Source organism: Medicago sativa, chromosome 3 (genome assembly GCF_051527215.1).
Source record: "Medicago sativa cultivar Bolivia chromosome 3, Bolivia_mono, whole genome shotgun sequence".
Lineage (NCBI taxonomy): Eukaryota > Viridiplantae > Streptophyta > Magnoliopsida > Fabales > Fabaceae > Medicago > Medicago sativa.
The window spans coordinates 13,022,034-13,036,983 of NC_140751.1; the positions used below are offsets into that span (position 1 = coordinate 13,022,034).

At 34.0% G+C, this 14,950-nt stretch overlaps 1 pseudogene; it reads left to right on the top strand.

Annotated features, from left to right (window-relative positions):
- Window positions 1–9,832: 9,832 nt before the first annotated feature.
- On the top strand, window positions 9,833–10,719 carry LOC146935854 (adenylate isopentenyltransferase 5, chloroplastic pseudogene; annotated as a pseudogene).
- The last annotated feature ends 4,231 nt before the right edge of the window (window positions 10,720–14,950 follow it).

The window sequence follows — 14,950 nt, forward strand, 5'->3', positions numbered from 1 at the left end:
ACGTTTCCTCTTTCATCTGGTTGGAGGGTCTTAGTGGGTTGATTAGGAAGGCGGAGGCAATTCATGAATTCTCACGGTTTAAGGTTGGGGCTTTTAGTTTATCAGTATGCCACTTTTAATATGATGATAATACCCTATTTATTGGAGATTCCTTGGTTCTAAACCTTTGACTCTGAAGACGTCTATTTTAAAATGTTGAGCTCGTATCTAGTCTTAAGGTCAATATCTCAAAGAGTATTGTTATATGGGTGCAAACCTTGTCTGCAACAAACTTGGAAACATTTCATCGATCTTATTTGCAATAGTCTAGGGTGTTGTTGCCATAAGTTTTTTAGTTTTGGTGGGTGGGTGATTCTCCTCAACTATGTTCTCCATTCCAACCCCATTTAATTTTCGTCTTTCATGAAATTTTGGGTTAAACCTCTAGAAAAGGATTGTAAGTCACTAACGGTATTTCATATGGCGTGTGTCAAAAGAGGATAAGAAAATCTCGTGTGTGAGTTTGGAGTGTGTGTGTAAGCCCAAAGAGGAAGGAGATCTCATGGTGAGAGACTTGTTAAATATTATTTTGTGGTGGGATGATAATCTTGGGTAGTGGTTTGTGGAAGAATATCCTTAGTGTTGGATATAGTACTAGAGCCCCTGTCTCATTACGGAGGTTGCACTAAGAGAATTAGGTGAGAGTCCCGGAGGTGGAAGGATGTTTCGCGTTTAGGGAGCACAATCGAATTTGCTTTTTAATTGTTTCTGAAATGTCATCTCTAAGGTTATTTGTAATGGTCTATTTTCTTCCTTTTACGAGGAGCCCTTGCATGGAAGATTATCCTTCATATCCGTTTGCCGAGGATCTCTTCGATGTCTCATTAGAGGGTGTAAAATGGGGATCTTGGTTGAAAATGTGTGTGTGTGGGACCTTTGGTGGAAAGGGGTTTTGTTAATTGGGGAGCATATAACCTTCATCTAGTCTTTTAAGTTTAATTAATTAAGTGACACTCTTCGAGAAGCCAAATTCTTGGTCCTAGAAAATGACCCCCCTGGTGTGTATTTAGTCAATTTCGCACACAATCTTCTCTTATGTGTGTATTTGGACTACAGGGAACTGTAAGTTTATCTTGGAAACTCCTTTGGGATTGAATCACCTTTAGTCAGAATCGGTGTAGAAGTCGGATGGTTGTGTGTCTTAACTCCACTTTTTGTGCTTTCTATCGTCTAGTTGTTGAGATTGAGACTCATCTTTTTGTTACTTGCAAGCTGTTCTTTCGGTGTGGTTCCTTATTTCCAGGTAGTTGTTGGTGGCCCTTCATGACCTTTTGAGTGTGTTCGCGATGGTGATTTACGTGAAATAGGCAAGTGTACCAAATCGTACCAAGTAATGAAGTAGTAACTTAATCATCCCCAAAAGATTGTTGTTAAAATCAGTAAGTAGTGGAATCTATTTAGAAAAGTAAATAAAAGATAGAAGATTTAAAGTGGTTGCAGGGCTTTAATTGTCCTTCCCAGTGCGAAAGTAGGTTTGGTTGATTCAGATGTTTAGAGGCGATTTGGGAATCCTTGAATCCCCCTTCGTTTTTGTTGGAAATTAAAGTAAGAAATAATTCAATTATAACTTGTCTTATGTTGGATTAAAAAAGTATAACATAACCTCATGATGAACCAGCATACGTTTTATTTTAATCGCTGCAATTCCCCCTCTCAAATTACGAGGGTTCCTAAAGATGATTTATAGCCCTAAATTCTTACTTCGATTCAATTATATTAGAAACTAAGAAATTCATTAGAGTCTTATTTGAATGGATGGGAGGGATGTTAATCCAAATTTTGCTCCATCTATGATTTTAATAAAAGCAGACATATACAAATTAAATCAGACTTTAGATTATAAACTAAATAAAAAAACTTTATTAATGGAATCCAACAAATAAGAAAGAGTTTATCGTGGAACCCTAATCAAAGAATTTTAGTTTCTCATGGAAACCGACATTATTACAAAACAATAGAAAACATAACCTGGAGAGAAAAGAGAAGGATGCAGATCTGCTGACTTGAAGCTCCTGATGCTTTAACCCTTTGCCTTATACCACTATATTCTAAGCTCTGAATGAAAAAAAAAAGGGTCTTTTCCCCCAAAAATGACTTAAAACACGAAAACAACACTTTCTGGCCATGTCCATGCGCGGGGAACATGGTTTGGCGGAAAGGGGCGCATGAGTATGCCCCCATCTATACAAATTCAATAGTTTTGACCATTTTTTCCCGTTCTTCTATCTTGCAATGCCTTGGACTTTGAAATGAATTTTCCTCACTTTGTATTGTCTTCAAATACCTTATAATAAGAACCATTGTATTCAATCTTTATATCATCAATTCTTCACGTGATGTCTTGGTTTGTCTATTTACATGATTTCTCACTACCAAACACTCAAAATATTTATGTAGTTGCATGATTCAATATAAAAGTGAACTACAACGAATCGAATGAAAATAACACAAAAATTTCCTAAGTGCAAAGAAATACACTAAAAACAAAGTTAAAAACATCATATGTTATTCCATCATCACAACCCCAAACTTAAACCGTTGGTTGTCCCTAAGCAACAAAATGGCAAGAAGTTAGAATTTACATTAATTTGATGATGTAACATACCTTTTTTGATATTGTGCTTAGATTGTCATTCTTCCAACTTCCTGACTTGACTTTACTAACTTACCACTTTCAGGCAAATGGGACAGGTTTAATGAATTTACTCCTACATTCAACAACTTACAATTCCATGATACACATATGTACCTCCTAAAGTCAGTGGGCATAATCAATGAATTTGTCACATTTCAGTCGTCATGTATTTGTACCTTGCTATTAGATTGAAGCAATTCTAAACATACATTCATGGAATTTATTAACACACACACACAAATAGAGGTCTTTTCAAGGTTATAACGTGGCTTAGGTTAAAGGTGAGCTATAATTGGGAAAGTTGGCTAATACTCCCTCCGGTCCTATTTATAAGAGAAACTTGGGTCAACAAAAGTTGATGTATCTAGTTAAAAATTAAGTTCAAATACATTCACTTTTGTTGACCTAACTTTCTCTTATAAATAGGACCGGAGGGAGTAAATCTTTTGAAGTTTGTTTTCTAAGGATTCCTTATTTGAAATAATTTTCATCTATCCTGTAACTTTTGATTCAAACTCTATCACAACCAATGTTCATGAGGTATTAGTTTTTATTTCAAGAAAAATGGGTACAAGTAGAATTTTTTTTTTTTTGAAGAGCCCAAACCTTTGTTAGCTCTTGATTTTCTACTTTTATTTTGTGTAGACCATCTATTATTTTATATTTTATCTGCATTTTTCTTTTGATAACCAAGTTCTACTAGTACACCACCCCAAACTTAAGATGTTGCTAATTTCAAAGAGCAACCCCAAACTTAATTTCAAACCATGACAAATATTTTAATCTATGTAACTCCAAAACAAATCAAACAAATGTATTAAAGAAAGAAAGAAAATTTGCATGGAGGGTCAAAATGGTTGCACAAAGGATAAAACAATAATAAGAATGGGTGGCTTGAAAGGCTCAAGGTACCAAAACAAGTGTCTCATGTGTATAATAATACAACCAATTCTCCGTAAATAACAACCGCAATTTTGAGCAAAAATAACAATCCACATGGAGCACACATATAGAAAGAATTTGATTAGGAAGAGTGCAATATATATTTGGTTTAAAATCTCAACGATTATGCTATACAGAATTGTAACGGTGAATATTTAAGAGTATCTTATGCAGAAAGCCCCAAAAGTTATTGTGCTCTTGAACTTCAGAAGTAAGCTAGCCCTATGTTTTTAATGGTTGGAAAAATTCTCTGAGACAATTTTTTTTGTTGAGATTTTTGGAAAAGGAAATGCTATGAAATTCATGTAAAAACAACACACCTAGTCGCGAGTTAGAAAACAGTAAAAGAAAGAAATTGTTAGATGGAATGCTATGTAAAATGACTTAATTGAAAATTACTGAAAATAAATGTACGGGTTGCCTTCCGTTCAGCGCTTGTTTAGCGTCTCGAGCTTGACCTACCACCATCCAATTCAAGTTGGATATTTCTACTTGTAATCAGAATTGAGCTTATTTTTCTTTTGAGGTGCTTTAAATGTTGTCATAGACGTTTGCACCACCTTCATTTTCCTAATTGTTTTCTTCTCCTTTTTCCTTTTGAGATAGGTGTATGGTAGATTGACATGGATGGGAATGACTCGAGGCTTTGCACTTCCTGGTAAGAGTGGACATTTGGGTTCCTATGAATGGAACTCATGTCAACGAGTGCTTCAAACCTCGTATTACTCTCCTTATCTACTTCCTTTGGACCTTCCTTGTTTCCCTTTTCAACTTCACTTTCGGTGTAGGTGCTTCCAAGAGTTTCTTTCTTTTGTGGAAGCTTTTGAACAACCCTGCAACTTGTGTTAGGCATAACAACCTCATATCCTTGCAGTTTGAATTTCTTTTTGAGAAATTCTTCTATGAACTTTGTGTAAAAAGGGTCCCCTAATTATCATACAATTTGCGGAGTGAGTTATATTTTGGCCAGGACATACGCGCTTTCTTTTACCTTTAGATGGGAATGGATGTTCGGTAGAAGGCGAAGCCTTTTCAGATTTTTTTCATTTGCGTATTTTGCCCTTTTATTTTTGTGAGATGAATCCCTTTTTCATCACATTCTTAATTTATTTTTCTGTCCTTCGCTGTCGAAGATGGATATGGTAGACTCTTGGTTTCTCCTCTTTTTTCTCAACTCTACACTCACTTTTGACTTCCTCCTCAAATACTTCTATTTCAACTACTTCAAACACCTTCTTCTTTGTGCTTTTAGAACTCACTAACGTGGGAACTACTTTACTTCTAAGCTCCATAGCATTTGTGATGATGTTCTGAGAGTCCAAACTCTCTTTTTCATCCGTATACTCATTTGCTTTGCAATTTCTTTGTTTAGTTAGAGCATTAGCTGCTTCTATATTGCCTACAATTCCTTCCAGATGAGCTTTAGATATCTTAACCATTTATTCCCGCTCCGACTTGTCTTCGTTTTCATATTGGTCTTCCAATTGAGCAGGGTGGTACTCAGGCCATTCTTCGAGATTATTTATTAAAACTTATGACGTCATGATTCCTTTCAACTTTCAACGAACAGTCTTTAAACAATATTGGGATATATTTGTCAAGTGTTGTGTTTTCACATAGTTAATTAGATGTGGCTTTCAAGAGTTACTTATAAAGATGGATTGAAGATGTTTATAACAAATGAAGATGGTCAAGATACCAATGTGACTTCAAATGTCGTATATAGAGAAGTATTTCGTAACGTAGAATAGTTTGTGTTAGATATATGCTTTGTAGGATATATAATTGTAATGTACTGAGTTTTAATGATGGCATAATGTCACGATGTTGCGACTAATTTATCATATTTCTCATCATATGAACTATGACCTACATTGATTCAATCTAATCAATTGACTTATTCATATAAAACATAGTAGATACTACGTAACTTGTTCACGTATGTGCACGGGTCGGTGATCTAGATTGAATCCTCAAAGGATTTTTTTCTAGGTGGGATATCTCTCCTTTTAATTTGCCAAGTGTTGTGTTTTCACATGGTCAGCTTTATGTTGCAATTTCGAGAGTTACTTTCAAAAATGGGTTGAAGATACTTATTACCGATGAAGATTAAGAAGACACCGACGTGACTTCTAATGTGGTATATAGAGAAGTATTTCGTAATGTCGTATAGTTTGTGTTAAATATATGATCAACACTTTTATATTGATGTATTGTAACTAATAGCAACTAATGATGTACCTAAAGTAACCATGATGCGATTAATATAAAGTATTTCACATCATATGAACCATCAAGTACATTGTTATTAAAGTGTAACAAATTGATTTATTTATATTAACAGTATACAATGTGTAACTTATTTGCGTATGATTTAGTTGGTAGGACCCGTGCGGAGCACCGGTCGATGGTCTAGTATTATAAAAATTCCTCTTGTGCAAACAATAAATCAATGTCCATTCATGATCAAGACTAGTCCAAATGACTAGAAACTTCAAAATCTTATCTATCATGCCAAGGAGAGCTGGAAATACCAACATCATTGGTAGTAATGCTCCAATAAATTACTTCCATGGTTAGGTACAATGAGATCATCCCAATAACCTCTAATTAAGTCAAAGCCAGGAATAACATTCATCATGAGTTCATCTTGTTGGTTGCTACAGGTGCAATTAGCGTTAGAAGTCATCTTTTTGTAACGCCTCTTGCTTGTTGACACGAGCTTCCTGTAATGCCTCTTGCTTGTTGACACGAGCTTACCCGGGAAAGCCTTCCAAAGGAATTCCCTAAATTTTGTAGATCATGGCACTTGAACAAAGCAGAAAAGAGAAGGTCACGTTGAGAGCTACGATTCATCAAATGATGAGAAAGTAAATGATAAGCATATTTGAGAGTAAAATTATCATCTTGAGTGTGTGACCGCCAACAATAGAAATTGTCCCACTGTCCATGAGGAGGTTTCTTGCTGCTTATTTTGGATCCTATATCCGTACGGAGATTATGAAATTTTTTCGACTAGTTCCACTCTAAGCTATGGGTACAATGCGCAATGAGAAATTCATCCTCACCACGAATACTGGAATATTATAAAATTGATACAAAATTGAATTTAGAAAATTTCTCTTTCATATGAGCGAGCGTCGCATTTGAATTTGATGATTGCATAACAAACGTAAAACATGGTACTCTAGATTACCAGGATTCCTTTCTACCGAAAACTATATGATTAAGACCCAAAAAATGAAAATCTCATCATATGCTCCCTACAATTGTTTTAGTCATGTTAATGTTGGTGCAGCTTCTTGAAGGGGCATTTGGTACTTGAAGAACCACACAGATGCAGAAACCATTTTAGAGCCCAAAGATGACTCATAAACGAAGAGACAAACATTCATTCTCTGTAACACCCATAACGTGGCTCTCGATATCTTGCCAGTTTGATACGAAAGGTTCCCGCCAGTTGGAATGGGCACTATCCATAAGGATGACCCCACGTTAATAAGAGGAACCGAATCACATCGGAATGAGAGGGATCCGGAGGCCGTGTAGGTATGGGACTACATGGTTGAAGGAAGACTTATAAGAATTGTTAGGTACTACCCATATCAACAAGATGCATCTTCTTTTCGGTAGCCCATTCCATAAGAACTCCACAGTTAAGCGTGCTTGGCTTGGAGTAGTACTAGGATGGGTGACCTACCGGGAAGTTTCCCGGTAAGCATGTGAGTGAGGACAAAGCATGCTGAAAAGACCCGTGTTGGTTTGTGGGGTTAGTCGGCAATCCTGAAAGCAGTCTGGGATGTTACAAATGGTATCAGAGCAGACCTCTCCCAGTACGGTGTGGTTCGGGGACGAACCAAGCGGAAGCTGGTGGGCATGTAACACCCACAACGTGGCTTTCGATATCCCTCCAGTTGGATACGAAAGGTTCCCGCCAGTTGGAACGGGCACTATCCGTAAGGATGACCCCACGTTAATAAGAGGAACCGAATCACATCGAAATGAGAGGGATCCGGAGGCCGTGTAGGTATGGGACTACATGGTTGAAGGAAGGCTTATAAGAATTGTTAGGTACTACCCATATCAACAAGATGCATCTTCTTTTCGGTAGTCCATTCCATAAAACTCCACAGTTAAGCGTGCTTGGCTTGGAGTAGTACTAGGATGGGTGACCTATCGGGAAGTTTCCCGGTAAGCATGTGAGTGAGGACAAAGCATGCTGAAAAGACTCGTGTTGGTTTGTGGGGTTAGTCGGCAATCCTGAAAGCAGTCTGGGATGTTACATTCTCTAAGAAAGCAGTTTGGGATGTTACATTCTCTAACTGTTAACCTATAGTTTTTATAAATTTTAGTTTTGTATTATTTTGTATTTTTTGCTTTTTAAGTATTTATCAATATTTTTCATTTAAATTTAAGATTGATAGTTATTTAAATTTAATATTGATAGTTATTTAATAAACTATCAAATTTAATTTAGTTATAAATGTAAAAAAAACCAAATCAAAAACAGATATTTGAGATAGTTTGAACCGTTGCAAATGCTTATAAGATCCTTTCAACCAAAAACAATAAACACTTCGTGACAGGTACAAACAATCACAATATTTTTTATGATAGCGATGGTTACTCGAACCGTCATAAAATGACTTAGCGGCACGTATATCCTCGAAGTTTACCTAACCGCCGCAAATGCCCAATCACGAGCGTTAGAATTGTCAAAAAACATCTTTTGAACCGGCACAAACAACATATTTTGTTGTTGTGAAATTATATTGCCTTGTTTTGATTTCAATTGAATTTTTTTAAAAAAAAACTTCTATTAATGCAAAAAGGAATATATTAAAATAATTTAAACGCATTGTCATTTTTTTAGGGGGCACAATTCTCTGGATTTACCCCAAACATCCAAATTCAAGGGACCCCTCAAGCATATACATATATTAGATAGGTCAAGTCAAAACTTGTTTTCCTTATATAATTTAACATATGTTTGAGCCAGTTTGAATTAACCGTCGCAAATGCTTATAAGATCCCTTCAAACAAAAACAAAAATCACACTTCGTGACCGTTACAAACAGTCACAATGTCTTTAATGATAGTTGTAACGATGATATTGATTCAGCGACACGTATATCCTCGAAGATTACCGAACCGTGGCAAATGCCCAATCGCGATTGTTAGAATTGTCGTAAAACATCTTTTTAACCAACAAAAACAACATATTTTGTTGTTGTGAAATTATATAGCCTTGTTTTGATTTCAATTGAATTATTTTAATAAACCTTCGATTAAGAATAAATTATTAATAATAAAAATGGAAAAAGGATTACATTAAAATTATTTTAAAAGCATTGTCATCTTTTTAGGGGAACAATTCTCTGGATTTACCCCAACCATTCAAATTCAAAGGACCTGTCCTGTATATACATATATTACATAGGTCAAGTCAAAACTTGTTTTCCTTAAATAAATTAACATAATGATATTTCCGTTTTTCATAATTTATTTAATATATTAAATTATGAAATATATGTATTCGATTGACAATAAAATTTTCGGCTACAATTGGTCTTCCTTAATTAAAAATGACTTTGTTTTTTACTCATATATAAAATTATTTTTTTTTACTCGTAGAAAGAGGAATTTTTTTATGTAACATTTGATAAAAACATTCAAACATCTTAAAAAAAGATATCATGCATCGCAAAATAGACAACATTTTATTGTTTTTGTAGGACCATTGACTGAATTTAACACAAATTTTTTTTTTTAAAGGAAGGATATCAAATTATATATATAAAGGTGGTATACCTAATTAAATATAAGCTTATAATCACATTTATAGCAGGTAAATAATGTTATTTCTTCCAGACCAAAATAATAATATTATTTTTGAATCCTTTTGACTGCAATATCAATTAATATTTAATTGTTACTATATAACAAATATTTCCTTAAAATTTTTCCTATCTTATAATTTTTATTAAATAATAGTTATTCCTCAGGAGCATTATATAGCATAGTTGAGTTCACTTCATTCATCACAACAACAAAAAATACTGAGAGCAATTTTTCTCACATATTATATATCAAACCTCTTCTTGGTATAACTCACTTCCTTACTAAGTAGATTCATAGAAATAATGCATTATGATTCAATAGTTTAAGTTTATTTTAAATTTACTGATTTTAATTACGTTTTATGTGTTGTTTTTTCTTATTTTACATCTAAAAAATCTCATGGCTTTGTCTACCTTATCCTTAACAGAAAAGAAGAAGGTTTTGTTTATATTGGGTGCAACAGGAACTGGGAAGACTAAACTTTCCATCAACTTAGGAACTCAATTCCCATCTGAGATCATTAATTCAGACAAAATTCAAGTCTACAAAGGCCTTGACATTGTCACCAATAAGGTACAGGAATCTGAACGTTGTTCAATTCCCCATCATATATTAGGCATCATTGATGATCCTGAATATGATTTCACTATGGATGATTTTTGCAAGCAAGCGCTTGAAGCTTTAGATCTCATAACTCAAAATGGACACCTGCCTATTATTGTAGGAGGGTCAAATTCTTACCTTAAAAAATTACTCGAGGACCCAACTATTGCATTTCATTCAAAATATGATTGCTGTTTTATTTGGGTAGATGTGTCTTTGCCTATTCTGTTTCCATATTTGGACAAAAGAGTTGATGAAATGGTTGCGGCAGGGATGGTAGATGAGATAAGAGACTTTTTTGTACCTGGAGCAGATAACACAAGAGGAATTAGAAAAAAGGTGTAGATGATGCTCAAAAGGAAAAGATATTAAAGGAATCGATTAGAAAAACCAAACAAAACACCTGCATATTGGCTCAAAATCAATTGTCAAAGATCCAAAATATGGCTGATAAGCTTGGATCGATGATAAACAAATTTGATTCTACAGAAGTCTTTGAAGCCATTTTAAGGGGTGAAGATTATCAACATTTGCATCAAGAGATTGTGATTAAGCCAAGCATGAAAATAGTGAAGAGATTCCTAGAGGGGCCAAGCCATGGATTCAGAAATGCAAAATATTCAAATGGAAATGGGAAACACACACCGAATGGTGTTTGAAACATTGGGACAAAAGTTACATTTTTTTCCCTTAGTTATTTTAATTTGGGTATAAGAAATTCATGATCTTTGTTGTCTTATTTTTCTCTGGGAATAAATTCCAGGTGGGTGAGTTTTTCGGATTTCGTCATCTTTGTAATAAGTAATGCATAAAATTAACCAAAAAAATTATGCAAAATTAGTATCTTGTTTTTTGACACAAAATTAAGAGTTGTTGGCAAGAATCAAATTATACTTGCGTATGTAATTTTTCGTCTTCTAATTAACTGTAGTTTTTTGAATAATAATATTATAAAATTGAACTTGCGTCAATTAATTTAAACAGTAAGACTTAAAAGCTTAATGCCCGTCCATGTGAGAAACTTCACTAACTAGAACAAGAGCCGGAGAGTGAATTTCAGATGGAGGTGGAGGTGTGAAGGACATTAAACAATTTATTTCCAAGGCATCAATTTCTGATTGTTTAGTATATTATCTGGTCCATTATCATTAAGACATTAAACTTGCCTAGATTTATTTCTGATTTTTGGGCAAGCTAAGTGTGAATTCTTTTTTTTTCTTTTTTCTTTTTTACTTAGTAGTTTTTGAATAATAATATTATAAAATTGAACTAGCATCAATTAATTCAAACATCAAGACGTAAAATCTGAATACGTCTATGAGCTTAGTTCAAACGGCAGGGACATTGTAAAATACATGTAGAGGCCGGGGCCTCAAGAAGGTGAATTTCTAAATACTTGACAAAAAAAACAAAACTTGCTACATTTTACATTAAAAAAATAATATATTTTTCTAACAAAAAAAAAAAGATTAATATGTAGTAACTTTTAAGTGTAAAAAAAAAAAAAAAAACTACACATAGTCTACCCAACCCCACAATGCACATGTTTATTTATTAAACTGTATATCTCATGATAAAATAAAAAAAAAATGGCCAATTTATTTTAATGAAATTTAGATACCAAAAAACTAAAAGCAATCTTTAGTTCTTTAGATAAATAAATCTAGGCAAGTTAATCTTTGTTATTCTAGGTTTGGTTGATAAAAGTAAGACAAAGGCAATAACAGAAAGTGTAAAGAATATATTAGTAACAGAAAAGAAATGTGTATTAATAAAATGACAAAAATATCATTAAATTCTATGATAAAAATAACTTTTTTATAATATAAAGTATTTTATTACAATGAAAGTTACAAAATATAAAATAAGTTGAATTGAAATGCTTTCAAGTAAAAATGAGGTTACATAGTAGGGTTTAAATGGTTTAAGTGATTGAGATTGTTTTAACGCGATCGAGGTTGAAAATGGTTTTGAAAACAGAGTCGCGCGTGTAGAAAAAAAAGGAAAAATGCAGAAATTCTGTGTTGTCAAGGGAGCACGGACCATGCGCCTGGGGGAGCATTCGTCATTAGCCAGCACGACCGTGCGCCCCTGTGGCACGACAGTGTGGTCTGTTCTGTGGACGTGAAGTCCGATTTTTTGTCGTTTTTGGATGTTTTAAGCATACCATTGGATCCCGAACACCTAATCCTAGTTAAATGATGTATAATTAAGTACCTAAACTTGATTTAACATGTTTTAGATTGGAATTGAATTGTGTGGTGTAAAATTGTGAAAATAGACGAACTTGGACATTTTAAGAAATAGACGGACTTTAGAACTAATGAATTATGCCATGATAACTTAAGAATGATTATGTACTATTGTTGTGAAGATGAATGATGGTTAGCTTGGTTATGAAAAGTATTCTTGAAATGTATATTTGCTAGGTGAAAGTGCTTAATCGTCTTTAATTGCAAATTGTGCTAAACGAACGATTGTTGCTTCTTGATGTGATAAATGCTTGATAATGAATTTGGTGAAGATGATTGTTTGATGATGATGAATTGTTGATGTATGGATGTAATTACTTGATGATGAGTTGTGAACTATTCATTGTCAAGTCTTTACTTGAAGTTCATGCATTCATAGTCATGTTGTGTAAGTGGCGGGATACTTGAAGATGATGATTGTTTGATGATGATGAATTGTTGATGTATGAATGTAATTACTTGATGATGCAAATGGTGGGTTAATGAGGGGATATATTATATAATGGTGTAAATTATATAATGATGTGTTGTGAATAATTTGGTAAAATAATTTGATAATATTACGTAAATTATATAGTCAAGTTGTGTAAGTGGTGGGATACATATGGTGGGGAATAATTTGGTAAAATAAATCCGAATCATTCAATTATCTTAACCCTTGAAATCCTAGAACGATATATTTGTGCTTGTATCTATTTTTGTGGATGTTATCTTAACCCCCCCCCCCCCCCCCCCCAAGTGGTTGCCTGGTTGAACGGACCATGCGCCTGGGGGAGCATTCGTCATTAGCCAGCACGACCGTGCGCCCCTGTGGCACGACAGTGTGGTCTGTTCTGTGGACGTGAAGTCCGATTTTTTGTCGTTTTTGGATGTTTTAAGCATACCATTGGATCCCGAACACCTAATCCTAGTTAAATGATGTATAATTAAGTACCTAAACTTGATTTAACATGTTTTAGATTGGAATTGAATTGTGTGGTGTAAAATTGTGAAAATAGACGAACTTGGACATTTTAAGAAATAGACGGACTTTAGAACTAATGAATTATGCCATGATAACTTAAGAATGATTATGTACTATTGTTGTGAAGATGAATGATGGTTAGCTTGGTTATGAAAAGTATTCTTGAAATGTATATTTGCTAGGTGAAAGTGCTTAATCGTCTTTAATTGCAAATTGTGCTAAACGAACGATTGTTGCTTCTTGATGTGATAAATGCTTGATAATGAATTTGGTGAAGATGATTGTTTGATGATGATGAATTGTTGATGTATGGATGTAATTACTTGATGATGAGTTGTGAACTATTCATTGTCAAGTCTTTACTTGAAGTTCATGCATTCATAGTCATGTTGTGTAAGTGGCGGGATACTTGAAGATGATGATTGTTTGATGATGATGAATTGTTGATGTATGAATGTAATTACTTGATGATGCAAATGGTGGGTTAATGAGGGGATATATTATATAATGGTGTAAATTATATAATGATGTGTTGTGAATAATTTGGTAAAATAATTTGATAATATTACGTAAATTATATAGTCAAGTTGTGTAAGTGGTGGGATACATATGGTGGGGAATAATTTGGTAAAATAAATCCGAATCATTCAATTATCTTAACCCTTGAAATCCTAGAACGATATATTTGTGCTTGTATCTATTTTTGTGGATGTTATCTTAACCCCCCCCCCCCCCCCCCCCCCAAGTGGTTGCCTGGTTGAACGGACCATGCGCCTGGGGGAGCATTCGTCATTAGCCAGCACGACCGTGCGCCCCTGTGGCACGACAGTGTGGTCTGTTCTGTGGACGTGAAGTCCGATTTTTTGTCGTTTTTGGATGTTTTAAGCATACCATTGGATCCCGAACACCTAATCCTAGTTAAATGATGTATAATTAAGTACCTAAACTTGATTTAACATGTTTTAGATTGGAATTGAATTGTGTGGTGTAAAATTGTGAAAATAGACGAACTTGGACATTTTAAGAAATAGACGGACTTTAGAACTAATGAATTATGCCATGATAACTTAAGAATGATTATGTACTATTGTTGTGAAGATGAATGATGGTTAGCTTGGTTATGAAAAGTATTCTTGAAATGTATATTTGCTAGGTGAAAGTGCTTAATCGTCTTTAATTGCAAATTGTGCTAAACGAACGATTGTTGCTTCTTGATGTGATAAATGCTTGATAATGAATTTGGTGAAGATGATTGTTTGATGATGATGAATTGTTGATGTATGGATGTAATTACTTGATGATGAGTTGTGAACTATTCATTGTCAAGTCTTTACTTGAAGTTCATGCATTCATAGTCATGTTGTGTAAGTGGCGGGATACTTGAAGATGATGATTGTTTGATGATGATGAATTGTTGATGTATGAATGTAATTACTTGATGATGCAAATGGTGGGTTAATGAGGGGATATATTATATAATGGTGTAAATTATATAATGATGTGTTGTGAATAATTTGGTAAAATAATTTGATAATATTACGTAAATTATATAGTCAAGTTGTGTAAGTGGTGGGATACATATGGTGGGGAATAATTTGGTAAAATAAATCCGAATCATTCAATTATCTTAACCCTTGAAATCCTAGAACGATATATTTGTGCTTGTATCTATTT